At 38.7% G+C, this 23,690-nt stretch overlaps 1 long non-coding RNA gene across 3 annotated transcripts; it reads right to left on the reverse strand.

The window, feature by feature from the left end:
* Positions 1-1,043: 1,043 nt before the first annotated feature.
* Positions 1,044-22,517, reverse strand: LOC143862431 (uncharacterized). 3 transcript variants are annotated; one of them, XR_013240307.1, is made up of 5 exons: positions 22,460-22,517; positions 22,313-22,342; positions 3,560-3,664; positions 3,314-3,441; positions 1,044-1,132 (listed from the first exon to the last, which is right to left on the reverse strand). It is a non-coding gene; the product is annotated as an uncharacterized LOC143862431 (long non-coding RNA). The 3 variants fall into 3 exon arrangements; XR_013240308.1 differs by lacking the exon at positions 22,313-22,342; XR_013240309.1 differs by lacking the exons at positions 22,313-22,342; positions 22,460-22,517 and adding an exon at positions 3,792-3,912.
* Between the last annotated feature and the right edge of the window lie 1,173 nt (positions 22,518-23,690).

The following is a 23,690-nucleotide window of genomic DNA, read 5'->3' on the forward strand; positions in this document are numbered from 1 at the left end:
ATTTCCAATAAATGCTTTTAGGTCAAGGTTTATTTTAAAATCAAAATATGAATGCATGCAACCATGACTTGAGGAATCTACAATACACACTACAGGAAAAGTGACATTCACCGACGGTCATGGCCATCGGTGCATATACCAATGAATGTCGGTATAACTTACACCGACACTTTTAGTGAACGTCACTGACACTACCGTGCCTAAAGGTATTTACCGACGTTTATTGCAAAGTGTCGGTGATACCATTTATACCGGCGTTTATGAATGTCGTTAAAAATAAAAAACAAACGTTGGTGTTAAGGCTATCACCGATGTTTTAAGTAAACCATCGGTGTATGTAATATTACACCGACGGTCAAGACCGTCATTAAAAGATCCACATGGGCCTTTGGATACGTGTCTTTAGCGACGGTTAATGCAGCGACGTTTTGGACCATTGGTGAATACCTTATTCAACGACGTTTTGTGAGCGTCGGTAACTACACCGACGCTAAAGACCATCGGTGAATAGCAAATTTAGCGACATTTTCTGAGCGTCGGTGAATATACCGACGGTTAAGGACCATCGGTGAATATGCTCATTCAAGAACGTTTTGTGAATGTTGGTATAAACACTGACGCTAACATGACCGTTGCTGAAAATGTATGGCCGTAGTTTGATTGTGAGAATCACCGTCGGTCCTGACCGTCGGTAAATATGGATATATATATTTTTTTAAATTCCCTTTATCAAAATATTGGGATACAACCTGTAATATGGCATTCAAACAACCCCACACTACAATGGCATTGAATCTCACACTACAATGGGATACAATCTTATTATACAAACAACCTGTAATACATGTAATATGGGATACAATTTTAAAACCTGTAATACATGTAATACCTGTAATACAGAATCAAGCCTCATTTCCAATTTTACAATAGAAAAAAGTCTCAGTTCCCTAAGAAAGAGTGAAGCAATAGAAAAAGCAAAAAAAAAAAAAAAAAGGCACCATCTCCACTGCGTTCTCTTCCACTAACGAATTCAACCCCTATCTCGTTATTCCTATCGATCAAAAAAAGGCCATCCTCATGTTCATTGGCAGTGCCCACAATGTCTACGGGGCCTGAATTACTAAAGGTTGACCTGTTCAATGGGCTTTGTTAGATTTAAAGAATCATAACGCTGACAACGGAAAGGTAAAATGAACATACACAAAATTAGAAAGATGTACAGAATCAATGAATGATTTATTGGTAACTTTGAAATATATCAATTGCATTTCAAAGTATAATGCAGAGAAAGGGGTAAGATGCAATCAATAAAAAAAATTACAAATGATCCTAATAATAACACCTTCTTATATTATAAAGTTCTTATTACCCTCTATAGTGGAGATGGACAGAGAAATCCAATGGCTTTGGGTGACTTTTAGCTTAATTGAAATTGGTTAATTTAGAGGAATATTATCAGTCATTGAAGGTCCCTCTAATTAAAAAATTGAATAGGATTGGTTCAAGTTATCTTTTTAGCATGCTAGAAAGTTGGGAAATTTTATAAATGGGATTTGCTAGTGTCCATCGCAGAAGGCATTTCACGGATGACCTGTTGCATCTGAGAGCAGCCACCTAATGAATAGAGACAAAATCTGCTAAAAAGTAAGCCTGCGTGGCTGCTCTCAGATGCAACAGGCCATCCATGAAATGCCTTCTGCAATAGACGCTACAAATCCCTTAATAAATACTTTCCTTTCCAAACTTTTCCAGAAAATTCCTGCAATCCAAACAGGGCCAAAGTAATCAAAAAATAATACAAAACAAGCCCATTTACTTTGGGATAAAAGTATAATGTGAAATGGTCAGAACTCATGAGTATAGATCATGCACATTCATTGGTTTTGTCTCTCGGCCACAAACCATTTATCATCAAGATCCAATTAACAAGAAAATGGAAGAGAACCAAACTGGACCAAATCTCCGAACCAGAGAACCAATTAACAAGGAAATGGAAGTAAAAGAAGTAAAAGGATTGGGAATTCTAGACAGGAGCTACAGTAATTAATTATCACAACATCCATCCATATAAAAAGAATACCTCGAGCGAGATTTTCCTACAATTTAATGCCTGTGGTTTCTTTTTTGTACAGAAAGCTATGAAATCAGATTTTTTTTTTGAACTGGAGCTACAAGAAACAAATATACAAGGAATTTCTAAGAGTCACATTTGCCATTGAGTTGCCCATACCTTATTAGCAGACACAAAAAAGGATTTAGTGTTACTTTTCTTAGAGTACAAACATCTGATAATAGCCTTGAATAAGAGGTATTTGTTTTCTTTCATTATACATTTCTCACTTGTGAGTAAACCCAAGAGAACTATGTAAAATATATACAGCAGAATTTTCTTATAGATAGCAAATTAGCAAGGATAAAACTAAAAAAAATCAGGTTTTTTGCTGAAACCGTATCCATCTCTAATTCTCCATCAGTCGCCAATGAGGAAAAAACCCAAAAAGGCTTGGTTTGGGACTTGCAATCGGTTCTCAAAGTTCGAAAGGCTTGGTTTGGTACTCCAAATCTGTTCTCAAAATCCAAAAGGGAAAAGGCCTTCTACTTCTAATAGGTTTTAAAAATCCAAAATAAATAGAGATGAGAGAGAGAGAGAGAGAGAGAGAGAGAGAGAGAGAGAGAGAGAGAGATTGAGAGAGAGCATACACAGAATGAATGAAAACCATCCACTGGAAAACAACATGAAAGGAAATAATGGGGGATCGAGATTGAGAGACTGAAGGAGGGAGAGATGGAGAGATATGACAAAATAGTAAGATATTCAAATCGTGAAGAACGATTTTTTTGGAAACAAAACCCTAAAAGATAGAGCGTTGTTATCTTGGAAACTCAGGATTCTGCTTTGGAATGAAAAGGGCAATGTAATTAAAAGAAATACATTTGTCCCTTCACTAAAATTGAGAAATTGAAAGAGGGCAAAGGGTATTATTGGAAATATGGCGCCTATATTAAAAAGGGATGTTGCAAATCATTGGGGGGGGGGGGGGAGGGGGGGGGGGGGAGGGCATGGGCGTGCCTCCTTCACGCTATACGTGGTTCCGCCCCTGCATGTATCAACATATAGTTGTGTTGAAATCATTTCCCTACATCAAACCACAAGTTCTTCCTACAGATTCTTCCTATTTAACACTATAAGTTACCGGAATATTATGAACATATGTTCTATTTAGATTGTATCAATTAAATAAGCCATTATTTTGCAAGATAAAATAAATTATATATTTCTATCAATAGAGAAGATTAGACCAACAGATGGTACCTAGATTCTCCAACGTAGAAGCCATTCATTGGATTGGAGCCCTCCGGATATCCTTAATTAGGTGGTGGGGGATAATTGTATCCCTGATCCAAATTCCTCATATTCCCAATGACATGAGATTCGTCAATCTATTCAACATACAAAGCACATTAGGTCAATATTAAAACTATAGAAATGACATAGCACTTGACTCCACACGAGATTCATCTATCTATTCAACATAAAAGCATGTGTATGGAGATTTACATCATTCATTCGATTGAAGCCCTCCTGATCTCCTTGATTAGGTGGTGGGGGATAAATGCACCGCTGATCCAAACTCCTCATATTCATGGGATGAGCTTCATCAAACTATTCAACATAGAAAGCATATTAATTAGATCAATATTAAAACTAGAGAAATCATATAGCACTTGACACCACACCGACCTTAATTCATGAATAATTCTTCAAAAATATAGGGAAAACCCCTCCTTACTGGGTTGATCATGGCTGGATTTTGGTTTTGAAACCCCCCAAAATGTGGCTGACTCGACGGCGAAAAACCCCGAAATTGTGGCAACTATATATTGTTGTTGCTCTAGATGCTGCTGGAGCTCTCTCTGGAGCTCTCTCTGCAATCTCCCATATCATCACTGGTCCACAAGCCTTTTCTTTAAATGTTTGGATTTAAAGGAAAGAGTACTCATGAGCGAATATCTTCATATGGATTCTTCCAACTTCCATGACTATTCCATCATGTCATGGTCTTTATCCTTAGTGGATGAGATGCTCCCTACGCATTACACCCTCATTTTTGTTCTTAAATAAGAATAAGAATTCTCTAGTGCTTCAAAGTAGTTCTAGGTTAAGCTTTGTTTAGGTTACTTATAATTGTAGCAATCAGTTGACATAAACCAAGTTTCCTTGATTCTCGTCATAGAATAACAAATGAAGGACTTGGGACAGTTTAATTTGTCCAAGATCTGACAAGAATTGTATAAGAAAAGGGAAACAACCCTTATACTAAAGACATCCCCTGTGATGTAAAATGCAAATTTTACACCATGACCATATTGTATAATTCAAGAAACCCACTAACTTAGATGCTTGCTACATATATCTATACTACACTTTTCCAAAGAGAGTGAATAGAGACCACAGACGTCATTCTAAATAATTTTCCTCCATCATCTCAGATCTATCTAGGCCTTACTAGTTCCAGACACACATGAATAAAAAAAAACAATTCACTCAATTAATTACCTTGAGTCACAAATAGGGTTCCAAATGAGATATGATTCTCTCATGAAATCACTTCATATGAAGAAATCAATTGATTCTTGTAAAAAAAAAATGGATGACTCTGATGATCAAGAAAGTAGGTATAGTAGTATGTGTACAGACGTTTTTATTCTATTCTACTACTTGTACAGATTTTAAGCACAAGTCCACCAAAGAAAATGAGCAATATTCCAATGCAATCAAATAACATATGAAAACCATTTTTAACTTGAACTGTAAGCATAGTAATTTGCATTGAAAAATAATCCTGCTAAGGTAAAACATATATAGCAAATATCATTTAGCAATTGTCATATCAGGCATAATTTTGTTTAAAGAAAATCACCAAATCAAATGAAGCGATCAGAATTCCTAACATATCATGAAACAATTTATTTGTTATTGTTAACTTACCAACTTCTCCAAAAGCTTAAGCTGTTGGAGAAAGGCAGTATATATCTTTTATACTTTTAACACTCCCCCGCACATGTGGCCCACTTGGCAAACACGTGGCACATGTGGTCCCACTTTGGGCCGACCATCGCATGTGGATTTTTGCTATCCGGGAGGTTTGAACTCAAGACCTTTGGCTTTGATACCATGTTAACTTACCAACTTCTCCAAAAGCTTAAGCTGTTGGAGAAAGGCGTTATTTATTGTGGACCCCGATCCGAGAGAGGGCGCGGGGGACGGGCCCCACACTAGCAGTCTCACTGGATCATCCACGTGAATGGAGAGCTCTACCAAGGAACTCTCGAAAGAAGTGTCCCTCACAGCATGAGTGGCGATACAAAGGGTGAGATACCTCTCGATTCGGAGACTAGCTCAGATTCGAGGCGTACCTTTAAACAAAGAAGAGTCGCCATCCAAGGAAGTGGGCCAAGGATCCCATACTATGCTCTGTTGCAACGGATAACCAGAGATATAAAAGAAGGTTCGTGCGTGGTTACGAATTTGGAAGGTCCGAATAGCACCTCGTCCGCCCAAGTGCAAGCACCTGGTCTCTTATGTCATTTATTATTAATTTTGAAGAGTTTTGAGCGAAAGTCATGTGAAATGGGAACTAATATCTCCGAGAATACGTCTATCTAATCATGCATGTTTCGGAGATGAATAATAAGCACATATAAAAGAAATGAAAGTAGTGTCGCCTAAGAATAGCTAGGTTATGAATGTCATACCTAATTGGTGTCTAAATTCTGGTGTGCAAACACATGCATGCTACAGCTAAAAGTATAGGATCTGTACATGAAAGTAAGAAAACACAGCAAAACATACAACACAAATCAACTCTATATATGACTGGACAAGATGAATCCTAAAACTCTAATGCGACTTGACTCGGACCAAGATGGCCGTCCATCCCAGCTGCTCTACGTATCCCGGCCTCGGGAAGAATCGGAGTCAACATAGTTCGATGACCTATTCTATACTACAATGCCTAACCATCTAGAACCGCTATCCTAGACTCGACTGATTTTTAAAGCTTTTTGTACGATTGCATTAAGTTCATGTGAATTGTAATTTTTAGGACTCTCTATATGACCTAACTAATGCAAGTTGATTAGCCTTAAGCTAATGCAGGTGGGCCCTACATCCTATGTGTATTTAGGCTGTGCAACCTAATGAAAAGCATGGGCTGACTATATGCTTCCTAGTCTAGCCATCGATTCGACTAAATGTCTAACCGATCGACTCGACGCCTCCTAACTCTAGGAACACTCACACGACAGGACACACCATATCAATACAAATCAGGACAGCCTCCTAACTCTAAAACACCCCAACTATCTAGGACAGACTCCTAACTCTAGGGGAAGATCTTTTTGAAAAAGTTTTGAAGAATTTTTATATTTTTTTGAAGGTTTCAAATGTTTATTTTGAAAAGTTTGGCTGGACCTGGGATAAAGATCCCAAGCTGCACTACGTACCCTGTGGAAAGGGATCAAGCCAACGTAGTTCGGAAAAGAAATTCCTAACTACTCTCCTAATGACTCAAGATTTTTGAGATTTTTGATTTTTCAGATGTTTTTGATGTTTTTGACACAAGAGGATAAAATCCTATCATCATAAGGGTAGGATGGACTCCTGATATCCCGCAAAGATTGGACAGCATCCTATGCTTTGCGGGGGGGAATGAACAGAATAACAACTCTGCAAGGGTTGGACAGCATCATATACCTTCCAAGAGTGGATAAAAAAATCATATGATTTGATGAGAGGTTGGAAAGAATCCTAACCCCTATGATGATAGGACAGACTCTTGAAAGAAAGACTCTCTAGCTAAGGACAGACTCCTATGCTAACGACTCTAAGAAGGGCTCTAATGAGACATGACATGTCTCCTAAGACAAAAAGATAACTAGGGCTAATGAGACAAAGCCTGTCTCCAAAGGGTTTGAACTTTTTGTATGAGACATAGCCTGTCTTCCTAAATGGGTATGACTATCTGTATGAGACATAGCTTGTCTCCTATAAGGGTGGGCTCTAAATATCTCTTTCATTGCCCATGCAATGAATGGGCTCATAAGGTTTATGGGTATCTAAAAGACTGAGCCAGTCTTAAAAATAAATGAGGGGAATGCTAATTGGACTAAGCAAGTCCCTTAATGATGGGCTTGGGCTAACGCCTTCATCGCCCTTGCAATGAGAGGGACCTAAGGTTTAAGGAATGTCTAAAAAAAAACTAAGAAACTTCTATCTAAAGAAGGAGAAAGAAAAACAGGGGATTTGTTGAAGACAACCAAAATGACAGATACAACTTGAATGAAACCAAGAATGGAAAGAATAATACAGAGAGGTCACATGATTTTGCTAAAAGCTTATATTCTAATTCTATGCCATCAGGATACCTTTAGATCCAATCGAGAAATGCGACCCAAAATGTAAAAACCTAATATTGTGCTACCTGTGCAGAGGGAAATTAAGCTTGTAGTGCTGCCTGTGTGGCTGTTATCTCTTGTAAAGGTGGGCTAACAAATGGTTTTCCTCAAAAATTACTAGCAAATCCTTAAAACTATGTATAAGAGCATATGCGAATGCATAATGACAAATATGACCTGAGATTTAACAGTTGCAAAACAGCAGTGGGGGATCATATACTCGTGGCTATAAGGCTTGACTTTAATAATATCATCAACGAATCCAACTAATGACTAGCTAGGTATTTTACATTTATTATAAGAAGGAAAGATTGGAATATAATCACTCATAAGGAACACCAACAGAGGAGCCTGACATCGACAGTACACATGAGTTTACAAAAGAAATACATTTCTAAGGAAATCCCTTTCTACACCTTAGCTGTGAGAAAATTAATAATAATAATAAAATTAATACAAGTTGATTATGTACTTATTAAATCCTGAAAAATATAGCTTTCCTACAAACTAGAAAATATAAATGAACACAATGTCTCTTAATAAGTGCTCTATCCTGATCAAAAGATCATTTGAGAAAAACCCCAACATATAAAAAAAAACAAAAATCTCGCTGGTCATTAACCATAAATATCATAATGTTCAGAATCAAGATGAATGACAGAGCATGGATTAAGAAAATATTAAAAGAGATCAAGGTAACTTCAATTCTCCATTTAGCTTAATTAAGAGAGATCAGGATAAGCTACAAAATTCATTCTACAGAGATCGATTCCTTAAATAAATAAAAAATTGAGATAAATCACAGAGCCCAGATTACATGTTTCAATTTTTGCTCAAGATAAAATTACAACAAATCAACAGCAACTAATTTTATACAAAAGGAAATCAATCAAATATAAAATCCTTCATTTTCTTGATCATATTAGGTAATTATCTCCCTACAGCGCTCATTCTAAACAGGAAATACTTAATAAAACACTTACTTGGTTTCTGAAGTTTGCTAGAAAAGAAAATCTCCAGAGAAGATCTCAGCCCTCCTTCTCCTTGCTATGGCCAAAAGCAATTGATGATCGGAGCTGAGAAATTGCTAACAACTTTCCAACTTGATGAAGATTATCCCAAATTGCAAGAGATCAAACTTACTAAGCCCGAAAATTACGAAAGCTCTGATTCACAAAGGAATAATCAAAATTTTCTTCAGATCTACATTAACAGAGGCTTGATCTGAAGCTTGATAGGATTATTCTTTGATTTATATCATGGATCTAACATTCTCTCGGAGGCTAAGGTTTATAGATGAGCTAGAATTTCTAGATTAGAAAAATGGAGAGAATGATGACAAAGAGGTTACAAATGGAGGCAAGGAAGTGATAAACTAAGAAGATGATCGCCCAGAAGATGACCAGAGAAGATGAAATTGGATCGGAGAAGAAAAATCGAGGTAAGGTTTGAAATTTGGGTTTTCTCTTTTTCTCTCTAATTTCTGGAAAATGAGATCTCTTGCTTGGATCTGAACTTGCTTTCCACAGATCTTTTTTTTTTTTAAATTTCTTCCCTGATTGGAGCTGATCTTGGAGCTGATCGAAGCTTTGCCGGAGGCTAACCGGAGAAAATGGGTTTTGGCCATGGATCTCTCGGAAAATGACGATAGTGATAAAGATAGGGGATGGAAAAGTGTGGTGGCTAGCCGGTGGTGAAGTGAAGAAGGGTTGGCCGGAAGTCAAGCTCACCGAAGGAGGTGGACTTGCTGGAGAAGAGGAGATCGGAGAGGAAGAAGAAGGGAGAGTTAGGGTTTTGCACAGATCTCACTCTCTCTCTCGGATTTTTTTTTTTTAAAGACTTAAAACTCGTATTTATAGAGAATATGGGGAGGTTGATATTGGCACAACCAGCTTGATGGGCGCGCGGTTCGCGCGATTTTTTTTTTTTTTTGATGAGCGTACGACACAATCGTGTCTTATTCTGAGTTAAATCGCCCCCCTCTCAGGATAAACTCACCCCCCTTTCTGATTTACACTACGAACACCTCTTTGGTTCGTTCGCTAGGCAAACGCACTCGGATTTCGACGAAATTTTACTAGGACCTTGGTGAGTCCCTAACCTAGCTAAGGGTGAAGTTTGAGGTCCTATCTCCATGGTTTGATGGGTTTTTGCACAAAATTGGATGGTTTAGGGTATGATCAAAATGGGGTGTCTACAGATGCCCCTCTTTGACAGAGCGTGCTTGTCACGAGAATGTCAAAGCTGAACAGACAGCTCATTTTGACTGGCCCAAAATTTATTGTAGAGAAAGAAGAATGAAGAAGATGATTTTGTGAATATTGGACTTTTGGAAGAATTAAATACCTCAGGGGTTGTGATATGGAAGGGATGCCTCTGGGGTTTGAAAATGGAACGGGTGCCTCAGGGGTCTTGAAATGGAATAGGCTTCGGTACTTCTCAGATTTCTACGCTTGGGGCGGATGCTTTCAAAGAATTTGGTTTTAAAATTTCTCATTCAACTTGACTTATGGGTAATTTGGTGAAACGCTGGACACATAACTCAGCATTCAAAACATATTGGTGAGATAGCCTCCCACCAGACATATAACTCGAGTAACACATCAATCACACAGGTATTCCTGACTCGACACTTGGGTGACAGTACACTGTGGAACAACGGACCATGACTTGACTTTTCTTTGCCAACAACAAAATAACTAGATAGAGTTGCGGTCCAGCTTTTCACCAAACTAGACAAGAAAGATCGACAGTTGAATGAAAATTTTGATCAAGGGTCTATGGCAATAAGCCACAAAGAGCCTTGCAGAGAACGAGAGAACAAGGGTCCACGGTGATAAACCGCGAAGAGCCAAGCAAACGGGAATCGAGGGTCCATGGTAATAAATCACAAAGAGCCCCGCAAACAGAAATCGAGGGTCCATGATAATAAGCCACGAAGAGCCTCGCTAGAAAGATATGAGGGGGTTGGTAGGTTAGAAAATTGGGAATCAAGGGTCCATAGCCATAAGCTATGAAGAGCCAAGAAGTAATCGAGGGTCCATGGTTACAAGTTGTGAAGAGTCACGCAATGAATCTAGGGTCCATGGCAAGAAACCATGAAGAGCCCAGCAAAAAGGAATTAAGGGTCCACGGCAATACTCCGTGAAGAGCCAAGCATTGAATCTGAGGTCCATGACAATAAGCCACGAAGAGCCCAGCATGTAGAAACAATGACATGTAAAAGATATGAATGGAATGATTATGAATAGTGGGTCCATGATATATCTGGAAGGACACATCACGAAGAGCCACTCGGGGAGCAAGGGTCCATGGTGTACCCAAATGGTAAACCATGAAGAGCCAAGAAAGGACAAGGATAGTGGGTCCATGATACATCGTAGAAGACAGATCACGAAGAGCCACTCAGGAAGCAAGGGTCCATGGTATACCTGAATAGTAGACCACGAAGAGCCTTGGGAACCAACGAGTATTGCTGAGAATTGATTGATTTTGAATGATTTTTTTTTTTTTTTAGATTGATTGCCTCTTGCCGAGAAAATTGGGAGTACGAGCTCCTTGCTGAGAATTGGACTCAGATAAGTTGTAGGGATTTGGATATTGGCCCTTCTTTGACAGGTGAAAAGCATTTTGCTGAGGTTTTGAAAGTTGTGGGAGCAAATTCTAGACTCCGCTGGTGAATTTGATTTTCTTTGGAAATTGACTCTTTTAGAAAGAGGGCTCATTTGAGGAGTTTAGAGATTTGGCTTTAGATGTGCACGCATCTCTCTTATCTCAATTTGTTATAAACATTGGCACTGATTGCCTTTGTGCGTTCAATATCTTTTATGACGCAAGTCATAAAAGATGCCCCTAGTGTATTATACTTCCATGACAAGAGTTCCAAGGAAAGTAAAACCAGGATAGGTAGGAAAATTTGGGTTTGCATAGGTTCTTTCTTTGGAATAAGGATGGGATAATGGCTAAGCGCAAAGACTTCTCATTTCGTTGACCACTATTTGAGGTTCGTTCTTTCCACCACCATCTGCTTGAAACTTGACATCTTCATCATGTCAGAACATAATGTTTCTTGCCTTTCTCTGATACCTAAACCAGGGTCTATTCATTTTTTTATCACTTCAGAAGGTATACACCCATTCTTCCAGTGCCAGACGACTTGGACCTTGAAAGGAAAATGAATAGGAATGAGGGACAGACTTTCAAAGACTCTATCAAAGAAGACGTACATTATTCGAGGGACTCGACTCACTTTTGATTCACCCTTAGACCTGATGTGTGTTTTTAAATGGTAAGGCTAGCCGCTCTCAGAATAATTTCGAAAACCATGTCAAGAAGCACTAATTTCCTCCATCAGGATTTTTGTCATGGTTATTTACCCCCTTTGGATTGCTCAGTTTCAATGCCCCTAGTTTAGAAAGGAGTCAAAGTAAATCTCACTGACACTACTTGGATTCCAAGATCCTGCCCTGTGTAGTGATTGTTTCTCCATCTCTTCGAATTTCCTCTGGTGGGAACTCATGATTATTGCATTCCAGGTTTCTGGTCTAGCAAACCATTTGCCTCAGCTTTTGCCTGGAATTCTCATACTACTCAAACTTCAGAGTTCTCCATAATTGAGGAACTCCTTCCATGTCTTATCAACTCACTTTTTGGGAAGTCTTTGCCCCTGACTGGATTGCCTCTTCAAGTTTTCAATCCAGTAGACCGCTACCCTCATTTTGCATAAGCCATCTCATTTGGTTATCGACTTAGCAAACGCATGATTCTAGGCTGCCCTTTTGGGTTTTCAACCTAGTGGGTCTTCAGACTCTCGTTTTTTTCACTTCTTTCTGTTTTTGTTTTCAATTGTCTTGAACCTTTGCTCGTTTCACCAGAAGAACTTTATAGGTAGGCTCGGGTTCAAAAGGGTTAGATATCAAAAGTTCAAACGATTTGGACCGAATCTTGTCTTGCCAGACTACCTACGTACCCCAAAAATGGAGGATCAGATCCGCGTAGTTTGCTTTGGGGTTTAACAAAGAATGGTTTAGCATTTTAGCTTCAAAATTTTGAAAGGGGGATGATTTAGCTTTTATCCCCAAGGTTTGACCAAACCTGAGTTAATCAAGTTGCCTACGTACCCCTGAAGAGGTGGGGATCAGGTCCGCGTAGTTCGGGTGCATAATATGCCCCTGGTTTATAATGTGGTTGAAAGAAATATTTAGCTTAACTTTTCAAAGGGCTCACAAAAAGATTTTTTTTAAACGTTGGGATTTTGGCTATAAAGGCTCAAACGTCCAAGGATGGCCTCCTGGTATTTTGATGTACAAGCTCTTGAGGAATAAGGTTCAACGGCTTTGAATATTTTTGTCGAAGAGTCTGGCGGTACTCTTAGGCAAGACTTCCATCACAATGCTTCACTTGAATTTGCACTTCTCAAATATCTTGAATTTATACTCAAGGTTATACAGCTCTCGATAGTCTCCAAATGTTGGAGACAATTCTGATATTCAGTCTATCTCATAGACTCCATCACTTGGGTCTTTGATTTTTCTAAGATTCTGTCTTAGGGACACGTTCTCTTCTCCTTCTATTCTTTTTTTTCAGGCTCTTGTTTCTTTTAGATGTGCTCTTTCTTTTGGACATAAGAATTGTCCCTACTATCTTACTATAATGACTTGAAATCCCACCAAGATGTACAACTCAAATGTTCTTCTTGGGGATCAAGTTCTATGAATACAACTTTGCATCTGAAAACCTTCTCTCGATGTTCTCATCAACTTCACTTGATGTCTGATGTTCATATCTCTCTCGAATTTTGCCTTTTGACTGAATGTCTAAAGCTGATGGAGTCTTGTTTTTCATCATAACAGGGCGTTCACCCGGTTTATCATTACAGGATCAAGCAAGACTACTTCGAATCCCCTCTAAATAGGTTTATCAATTCTTTGTGCTCCTCGGGAGATAAAGTTTTGCCAATCCATCTTTCCCGAGTTTCGGATTTCAATACCACTATCAACAGCTTTGATTTCTTTTTTGAGTGGCTATGCTCGACGCTCTTCCTCTCGTTTGATCATGTTTCAGATCTCGAGGGGAATTTCGTCTGCATTCTCATCCGAGAAGGGTGTGTTTAATCATTTAAACATTAGATCTAAAAGTGAATCATAGAACATCAAAGATACAAAGTGAACAACTTTATTGAATTGAAGACTCTTAAGTACATCAATAACTCTCTTCTTTTTTTCGACGCGCCTCAATGGGCTCTTCATTGAACTTGACAAAGGATGGAAGCAACTGACTATGAATGAACACGACTAACAAACATGACACTTCTTTTTTTTTCTTTTTTTCTTTTTACATCGATACAATAAGACTTACCAACTTTGAGAGAAGAAAGTTGGTGTACACTCAACGAAAGACAAACAACACATGACACTTCTTCGATGGTAAATGAACTGGCACTGAAAGGTTACGGGTGGCACTCCTTTCTCCATGATGTCCATAACTGGGGGTTCAACCCTGGTATAGGTCCTGTTGACCTGGCATCATCTGATCTTCACTAACTGGCATTGGCGACATTTTTCTTGACATATAACCACCTCCTGACATTTCAAGCTCTAACATTCCCAAGTTTGAAGATGAAGAACGCTCTGACTCAAAACTGGGATGCATGATGATGGAGGGATCTTCAAAAGGCTCAACTATCAAGTTAGCTTTAGCAACAACTGGAGGAATATCAACACATTTAGGTGAAGGATTCTGATTAGCATTAAATCCGGGTCAAATAGGACGGTCCCTATCTATGAGGTCCTGGATCGCAAATCTAAGGGAACGACAACGATTGGTGATGTGACCAGGGCCTTGGTGATATTCACAGTATTCCTCCATGATGTAGAACCTTGGAAGAACCTTAGGAGGTGGCTTCTGAGCCATGAGTTTCAACTGTCCATCCTTAACAAGCTTTCGGAGAATGACCGCCGGAGGTTTCGGTAATGGAGTGAACTTCTTCTTAGGCTTCTGTGCTGGGTTCTCATCTCATGGACCAGACCTCTGCATGACAGGTTGAGGTGCTTGATGAGATGACTCAATAATGTTGATCTTCTTAGAATCAACAACTAATTTGCTATCGTTTCTTGGATTCTTCACGCTTTGGTGATCAAAGGTCAATTCTTCAATTTCTTTAACACGTTCTTTCACTTTCCCTGCTGAGGCGGGAGATGGGAGACACTTGTCTTCGACATGTTGCTTGCTCTTGGAATTATCAATATGTGATACCGGGACCGAGACAGGAATAGGAATCATAGGAGACAGCTTCTCAACCTCGTCAGCAAATTCTTTCTCCTTTCCTACGACAGTAGGAGGTGTAAAACACTTATCTTCAATAAATTCTTCTTCAGAATCACCAATATGTGCTATCATGGCGTTAGTAAGATCAAGGGTCACAGGAGGATGATGTTGGACTACAGAGTCCTCAGAAATCACAGATTTATCATCATCTTTTGTTTTCAAAAATGCCACTTCCTCCTTCACACTTGACATTTCTCTAAATACTTCATTCAGTAATTCTACCATTTCAGAAATCACGGATTGTCCATCATCTTTTGTTTTCAAAAGGGCCACTTCCTCCTTCATACTTGACACTTCTCTAGATACTTTCCTCAAAACTTCTACCACTTCCGCTAGGATGTCCATAGGTAGAGCCATTTTATCAGGGTAAAATGAAAGGAAACCGGTGCAGCAGATGGGTAAAGTCAATTAGGTCTGACTCCTGTCATGGAAATGACAAACACTAATTTTAGTGTGAGACAATCTCGTTGAATGTTATACACAAGTTGAAACAAGAGATAATACAAACACATCTCTCCCTTAGGTAAGAACCAAAAGCATAACAATTGGAAGAAGGGTTATGGTAAGATAAACACATGACTCATCAACAATCCCAAACGATGGCGATCACACTGAAAATGTGTTGGGTAAAATCCGGCAGCATGACAGCCATATAAAGAGATCCCCATAACTCAACATAAGGGTATATGGATAAACTCGGTAGTATAGGACTCCCAGCAAGGATATTTGCACTCAAATGATGGTGGCAAGATGCAAGATAAGCACACAATCGATAGAAGGAATATGGTCATCGAAGAGATGTACTCACATAAAGGACTGACCATGAATGACGACGCTTGGCCATGGGTTGGATTTGCGACGAAAAGACTGAAGGATAGATCATGACAATAAGAATGGTGACGAAAAGCTATCGATCTTATCATATTCCAAAAAATGAATGGATAAGGATAATTGATTAGATTAGGAAGGAAAATCTAACTGAGAAGTAAACCCTAATCTAATAATGTAAATACACGATGGAAAAAAGGATCAATTTTATGAACAATAGATCACGAGATAGATTACGGATAAAGAGCCAATAATCTGATAATTATCCACATAATGGATAAATAGAAAGAATTAATTAGATTAAGAAGGAAAACCTAACTAAGAAATAGGCCCTAATCTAAATATATGGAATATGGATCAATGATACAAGGTATGAATCAGATCTATGATCAAAAGATCAGAAAAAAGACCATGGTCATAACGATGACAAGTAGAAGTCACCGACCAAATCTAAATCTCAAAGACCATGGTCACTAATGAGTTGGCTCTAATCTAATAATCAAGATATAGATATATATACATATATATCCTAACCAGGGGCACCTGTCCTAAATATAATCCCACAGCGTCAAGACACTTGACTCAAGACAGACATGTGAGTGTACTAGGACTGCGTTGTAGCCACATACGGTGAGCTACAATAATCTATGGATAGGACATGGTTCCTAAATCTAGGCTCCAACATGTATACGCAACACATGTTCGTCCTTATATGAATGCAATATATATATAAGCATATGCAGATCCTAATTGGGTTTTACTAAATCAACAGATATATCCATGTACATAATATATGCAAAATGAAAGTAGAGCTCCGGACTCAATATATCGGGCACTATGCATATGATCCATACTTTAAGTATATAACACAAGTACACCGAGTGTTATATACAGTATGCTTCATTGCTCACCGGCTGCTGTAAACACAAGTACACCGAGTGTTTACGACTGCAGCACTGGCGCATAGCTTGGAAATAAATACAACAGCACCAACAGGGTAATGACATCTCATGTGGCACCCATTGTATCTATCCCGTGGAGCCAATAATAATAAAATCAATAAAAGAAAATAAAGAACAAAATGATGCATGTTGTGAAGTGTGTGAATCTCTTGTTTTAAACACCTATTTGGTGTCCCTGGATTCTAAGCGATTAAATTCCCATTTATAATGATTTTAGCCCAAAATTCTTCAAAATTAATAATAAATGGCATTTTAACAGAGTTAGGCAATATCTCGAAAGCATTCCCCAGTAGAGTCGCCAGCCTGTGGACCCCGATCCGAGAGAGGGCGCGGGGGACGGGCCCCACACTAGCAGTCTCACTGGATCATCCACGTGAATGGAGAGCTCTACCAAGGAACTCTCGAAAGAAGTGCCCCTCAAAGCATGAGTGGCGATACAAAGGGTGAGATACCTCTCGATTCGGGGACTAGCCCAGATTCGAGGCGTACCTTTAAACAAAGAAGAGTCGTCATTCAAGGAAGTGGGCCAAGGATCCCATACTATGCTCTGTTGGAACGAATAACCAGAGATATAAAAGAAGGTTCGTGCCTGGTTATGAATTTGGAAGGTCCGAATAGCACCTCGTCCGCCCAAGTGCAAGCACCTGGTCTCTTATGTCATTTATTATTAATTTTGAAGAGTTTTGGGCGAAAGTCATGTGAAATGGGAACTAATATCTCCGAGAATACGTCTATCTAATCATGCATGTTTCGGAGATGAATAATAAGCACATATAAAAGAAATGAAAGTAGTGTCGCCTAAGAATAGCTAGGTTATGAATGTCATACCTAATTGGTGTCTAAATTCTGGTGTGCAAACACATGCATGCTACAGCTAAAGGTATAGGATCTGTACATGAAAGTAAGAAAACACAGCAAAACATACAACACAAATCAACTCTATATATGACTGGACAAGATGAATCCTAAAACTCTAATGCGACTTGACTCGGACCAAGATGGCCGTCCATCCCAGCTGCTCTACGTATCCCGGCCTCGGGAAGAATCGGAGTCAACGTAGTTCGATGACCTATTCTATACTACAATGCCTAACCATCTAGAACCGCTATCCTAGACTCGACCCACTAGACTCGACTGATTTTTAAAGTTTTTTGTACGATTGCATTAAGTTCATGTGAATTGTAATTTTTAGGACTCTCTATATGCCCTAACTAATGCAAGTTGATTAGCCTTAAGCTAATGCAGGTGGGCCCTACATCCTATGTGTATTTAGGCTGTGCAACCTAATGAAAACCATGGGCTGACTATATGCTTCCTAGTCTAGCCATCGGTTCGACTAAATGTCTAACCGATCGACTCGACGCCTCCTAACTCTAGGGACACTCACACGACAGGACACACCATATCAATACAAATCAGGACAGCCTCCTAACTCTAAAACACCCCAACTATCTAGGACAGACTCCTAACTCTAGGGGAAGATCTTTTTGAAAAGGTTTTGAAGAATTTTTATATTTTTTTGAAGGTTTCAAATGTTTATTTTGAAAAGTTTGGCTGGACCTGGGATAAAGATCCCAAGCTGCACTACGTACCCTGTGGAAAGGGATCAAGCCAACGTAGTTCGGTAAAGAAATTCCTAACTACTCTCCTAATGACTCAAGATTTTTGAGATTTTTGGTTTTTCAGATGTTTTTGACACAAAATGACAAAATCCTATCATCATAAGGGTAGGATGGACTCCTGATATCCCGCAAAGGTTGGACAGCATCCTATGCTTTGCGGGGGGAATGAACAGAATAACAACTCTGCAAGGGTTGGACAGCATCATATACCTTGCAAGAGTGGATAAAAAAATCATATGATTTGATGAGAGGTTGGAAAGAATCCTAACCCCTATGATGATAGGACAGACTCCTGAAAGAAAGACTCTCTAACTAAGGACAGACTCCTATGCTAACGACTCTGAGAAGGGCTCTAATGAGACCTGACATGTCTCCTAAGACAAAAAGATAACTAGGGCTAATGAGACAAAGCCTGTCTCCAAAGGGTTTGAACTTTCTGTATGAGACATAGCCTGTCTCCCTAAATGGGTATGACTATCTGTATGAGACATAGCTTGTCTCCTATAAGGGTGGGCTCTAGATATCTCTTTCATTGCCCATGCAATGAATGGGCTCATAAGGTTTAAGGGTATCTAAAAGACTGGGCCAGTCTTAAAAATAAATGAGCGGAGTGCTAATTGGACTAAGCAAGTCCCTTAATGATGGGCTTGGGCTAACGCCTTCATCGCCCTTGCAATGAGAGGGACCTAAGGTTTAAGGAATGAAAGAAACTTCTATCTAAAGAAGGAGAAAGAAAAACAGGGGATTTGTTGAAGACAACCAAAATGACAGATACAACTTGAATGAAACCAAGAATGGAAACAATAATACACAGAGGTCACATGATTTTGCTAAAAGCTTATATTCTAATTCTATGTCATCAGGATACCTTTAGATCCAATCGAGAAATGCGACCCAAAATGTAAAAACCCAATATTGTGCTACCTGTGCAGAGGGAAATTAAGCTTGTAGTGCTGCCTGTGTGGCTGTTATCTCCTGTAAAGGTGGGCTAACAAATGGTTTTCCTCCAAAATTACTAGCAAATCCTTAAAACTATGTATAAGAGCATATGCGAATGCATAATGACAAATATGACCTGAGATTTAACAGTTGCAAAACAGCAGTGGGGGATCATATACTCGTGGCTATAAGGCTTGACTTTAATAATATCATCAACGAATCCAACTAATGACTAGCTAGGTATTTTACATTTATTATAAGAACGAAAGATTGGAATATAATCACTCATAAGGAACACCAACAGAGGAGCCTGACATCGACAGTACACATGAGTTTACAAAAGAAATACATTTCTAAAGAAATCCCTTTCTACACTTTAGCTGTGAGAAAATTAATAATAATAATAAAATTAATACAAGTTGATTATGTACTTATTAAATCTTGAAAAATATAACTTTCCTGCAAACAAGAAAATATAAATGAACACAATGTCTCTTAATAAGTGCTCTATCCTGATCAAAAGATCATTTGAGAAAAACCCCAACATATAAAAACAAAAAACAAAAATCTCACTGGTCATTAACCATAAGTATCATAATGTTCAGAATCAAGATGAATTACATAGCATGGATTAAGAAAATATTAAAAGAGATCAAGGTAACTTCAATTCTCCAATTAGCTTAATTAAGAGAGATCAGGATAAGCTACAAAATTCATTCTACAGAGATCGATTCTTTAAATAAAAAAAAATTGAGATAAATCAGAGAGCCCAGATTACATGTTTCAATTTTTGCTCAAGATAAAATTACAATAAATCAACAGCAACTAATTTTATACAAAAGGAAATCAATCAAATATAAAATCCTTCATTTTCTTGATCATATTAGGTAATTATCTCCCTACAGCGCTCATTCTAAACAGGAAATGCTTAATAAAACACTTGGTTTCTGAAGTTTGCTAGAAAAGAAAATCTTCAGAGAAGATCTCAGCCCTCCTTCTCCTTGCTATGGCCAAAAGCAATTGATGATCGGAGCTGAGAAATTGCTAACAACTTTCCAACTTGATGAAGATTATCCCAAATTGCAAGAGATCAAACTTACTAAGCCTGAAAATTACGAAAGCTCTGATTCACAAAGGAATAATCAAAATTTTCTTCAGATCTACATTAACAGAGGCTTGATCTGAAGCTTGATAGGATTATTCTCTGATTTATATCATGGATCTAACATTCTCTCGGAGGCTAAGGTTTATAGCTGAGCTAGAATTTCTAGATTAGAAAAATGGCGAGAATGATGACAAAGAGGTTACAAATGGAGGCAAGGAAGTGATAAACTAAGAAGATGATCGGCCAGAAGATGACCAGAGAAGATGAAATTGGATCGGAGAAGAAAAATCGAGGTAAGGTTTGAAATTTGGGTTTTCTCTTTTTCTCTCTAATTTCTGGAAAATGAGATCTCTTGCTTGGATCTGAACTTGCTTTCCACAGATCTTCTTTTTTTAAAAAAAAATTTCTTCCCTGATTGGAGCTGATCGGAGCTTTGCCGGAGGCTAGCTGGAGAAAATGGGTTTTGGCCGTGGATCTCTCGGAAAATGACGATAGTGATGAAGATAGGGGATGGAAAAGTGCGGTGGCTAGCCGGTGGTGAAGTGAAGAAGGGTTGGCAGGAACTCAAGCTCACCGGAGGAGGTGGACTTGCCGGAGAAGAGGAGATCGGAGAGGAAGAAGAAGGGAGAGTTAGGGTTTTGCACAGATCTCACTCTCTCTCTCGGAATTTTTTTTTTTAAAGACTTAAAACTCGTATTTATAGAGAATCTGGGGAGGTTGATATTGGCACAACCAGCTTGATGGGCGCGCGGTTCGTGCGATTTTTTTTTTTTGATGAGCGCACGACACAATCGTGTCTTATTCTGATTTAAATCGCCCCCCTCTCAGGATAAACTCACCCCCCTTTCTGATTTACACTACGAACATCTATTTGGTTCGTTCGCTAGGTAAACGCACTCGGATTTCGACAAAATTTTACAGGGACCTTGGTGAGTCCCTAACGTAGCTAAGGGTGAAGTTTGAGGTCCTATCTCCATGGTTTGATGGGTTTTTGCACAAAATTGGATGGTTTAGGGTACGATCAAAATGGGGTGTCTACATTTATCTTTTATACTTTAACACTCCCCCGCACGTGTGGCCCACTTGGAAAACACGTGGCACATGTGGTCCCACTTTGGGCCGACCATCGCATGTGGATTTTTGCTATCCGGGAGGTTTGAACTTGAGACCTTTGGCTCTGATACCATGTTAACTGACCAACTTCTCCAAAAGCTTCTGATACCATGTGCCACGTGTTTGCCAAAGTGGGTCACACGTGCAGGGGAGTGTAAAAGTATAACAGATAAATAATGCCCATCTAAAATGAGGAAAAATTCTTTGTTAAGTCAACAACTGCAATTCCACTAATATATTATCATTACACAATCATAAAGAACCTTTTAGCAAATCAATTCAACTATTGCTTAACCCATATCATGGGGTTCAGAAACTCACTACTCCTTGAGATTGAAAAAATGGACATGTAAAGCCAACCCAAAAAAGGCCGGGGGCAGACGTGAGGGAGATTTATGAAGTATAAATGATTAAATAACACCAACTCTAACAGCTTAAGCTTTTCGAGTAACTGGTTGTTTCACAAAACATGAAACTAACCACTAAAAACTAAGGATGGGCTGTTACATGTGAGAGCAGCCACACCGGCTCACTTCTCAGAGACTCTTGCGATCCAAGTCACTATTTGAGAGTTAGATTTGAAAAAAAAAAAAAAAAAAAGCTTACTTCAAAATGTGATATCAAATTTGCAGCACAGAGGAAACATGAAATTAAATTGAGCTATGTGCTGAAATCTGCTCATAACATCAGATAACAGCCACATGTAGATCAAGATCCAAGAGGAAGAAAAGGATTCTTGAGAAAATGAGAAGGAGCTTCTATGTTGGATAATAGTTGCTGAAAATCACACTTGTTATCCAACACTTAATGGCAGACAAATCACGGAATAGTTCATTTTAACATAGGGCAGAATCCTAACGATAGAGTGCGGATAGAATGGAGCTTCTCTGTAACAAGAATTTAAGCACAAGACGGAGAACAATTAAAATTTCTTCAAGAAAGTGGAAGAAACTGCTTACATTGAAGGCTCATCTTGCTTGCCACCGACCCTGTTTAAGATGCATGACATTTCAACTCAACAGGAAGCTATTACTTTGACTATTTGTGAAGAATTCCAGGGTTGCCAAAAGTAAAACAACATCAATTATAGAGGATTTGGGGCTTACCTTGTCACTTAATCGTAAATTGAAGCTCCCCTCGAGAAACGGATGGTTTTTCTGCAAATTTGGATGAGAGTAAGAATTTTACAAAGGTTGTACAGATGGAAAAAAAACTAATCAGTTATTGTTGTGACCAGGATGTCAATGACTACAAAACTAGTGCTTCCATAGCTATTTTGAAGGGAAATGACTATCAATGGGTGTAACATAATGAGGAAATTGATTACCATTCGAGAAGATCTTGTAGAAATTGCAAGTTGAAATAGGAAAAAAGAATCAAATAGCCAAACAAACCTACTTTTGTCAGATCTATGACAAATAGCTCATTGTGACTAGACAGTCAGGAACACAAATCGAAAATGAACAGACCTAAAATGAAAGACAATAGTCAATTACAGACACCCCTACCAGCAAGCATTTTGTAGACATCAAAAAATACTTTGATGTGATCATCAAAACATTGAAAGGGGAACAACAAGCCTTTTGTCACTAAGAACAGTAGACATCCAAAGACACATTATGACAAGACAACACATACACAACTCTTTGCAAAGTGTGAAACAACCAGTTGCTCCAGAGACACATTGTGTCTAGGGAGTTGTCTAGTGGAATAATGTTGCTTCAATTATAAATGTTCCAATGATTTGAGGGCCCTTCTATGATACTCATTAATCACATTCGGTTTACACAGCTTTGCACCCTGGAAATTAAATGTCAAGCCTCCCGGTCTTCAGATCAAATTTTTAAGGAATCCATCATTCCCTCGATGCTTGATAACATAGTCCAGAGCCTATTTAGTGGTGGTGTTGCCCATCCTGGTAAGTTTTAAATGATACACTTTGGTAGCTCTAAAAGACATTATTTTATGACTTAAAATGAACATCTTTTGTAGCACGTCCATAACTCCCAAAATTTTGACTGATGCCCGACTTCCCAGATTACCTACCTTTCGGCTGAATCGAAACAATTCCATTGAACCACAAACAAATCAAGATAAGAAATTAGACACCATTTAAGTTCGAACCTAGAAAGGCATTCCTACAAGAAACTGCAGAGCAACATTCTGTTGGGGTTCCAAGCAAAAGCAACTAGTTCCACATCGGATAAGTTTGGATGGGGATGGGTTATAAGGGAATGGGCATCCTCCTCTAAAGGCTAGCTTTTAGGGGTAAGTTCTACCTGGTTAAATTCCCCACACATTCGACGCCATTAGAACAATTCATGCATGCTGATGTTC

The sequence above is a fragment of the Tasmannia lanceolata genome, unplaced genomic scaffold (assembly GCF_043159265.1).
Source record: "Tasmannia lanceolata isolate RefF3 unplaced genomic scaffold, GAP_Taslan_0.1 ptg000003l, whole genome shotgun sequence".
In the NCBI taxonomy this organism is placed as follows: Eukaryota; Viridiplantae; Streptophyta; class Magnoliopsida; order Canellales; family Winteraceae; genus Tasmannia; species Tasmannia lanceolata.